Raw genomic sequence first — 778 nt, 5'->3', positions numbered from 1 at the left:
ATGATTCTGAAATTCAGGTGGTATGAAATCAAAGTCATGTTTTGGCTCCTGTGGATTTGGTTTAATTTTCCTCAGCTTCAGCTTGAACTTGCATATGAGTTCATTTTGCATCTGCATCTATAAGCAAAATCCAATCTAGAATACACTATCAGGTTTCAACAATCAACACCAGCTCATAGCATGGAACATCTTTATCTGCTTGGGTTGTGGTCAACTCTACTCCAATCATAAGTCGCCAGCTGCAAACTCATGAGTCCATATTGCTTCCTGTGGTTCAGACTAACTGGTCTCTTCACTCAGTCTTAGCCTCAACATGGAGCCAAGTTAACAAGATGAGGGTTCTCTTGACTCCCTACTCTTCAAATCAGCAACATTTTTGTGCTTATCCAAACATTTGTACATGTTAGGTCAGCAGTGCTGATGAAACACGCTCAAACCCTGTCTGTTTCTTCATTCCTGGATGTCCCAAATGTAAATTTCTTCAATCAAAAGTCCAAGATGAATCTATGAGTTCATTCAAATGCAAGTGTCCTCAGAGCTTAATCTTCACCCAATAGCTGGTTCTTGGATGAACCGTTTCCAATTTATTGCAGAACTCTTTGGGGCACCACCTTCTTTATGCGAGTATTTCTCTGACAACACTCATGACATAATAAGCATTTCAGGTCTCAATAATAATCTTATGTCCTTCTGTCATTGAAGCTGTCTCAATCAATGTCAATAGCACTCAAGTAATGGCATGTTATTATAATGCTTTTAGGCACAGTACTGCTCTCTG

Source organism: Elephantulus edwardii, unplaced genomic scaffold (genome assembly GCF_000299155.1).
Source record: "Elephantulus edwardii isolate Elephantulus edwardi_28Jun2011 unplaced genomic scaffold, EleEdw1.0 scaffold00299, whole genome shotgun sequence".
NCBI classification, from domain to species: domain Eukaryota; kingdom Metazoa; phylum Chordata; class Mammalia; order Macroscelidea; family Macroscelididae; genus Elephantulus; species Elephantulus edwardii.
Note: the sequence above shows the minus strand (reverse complement) of the source record.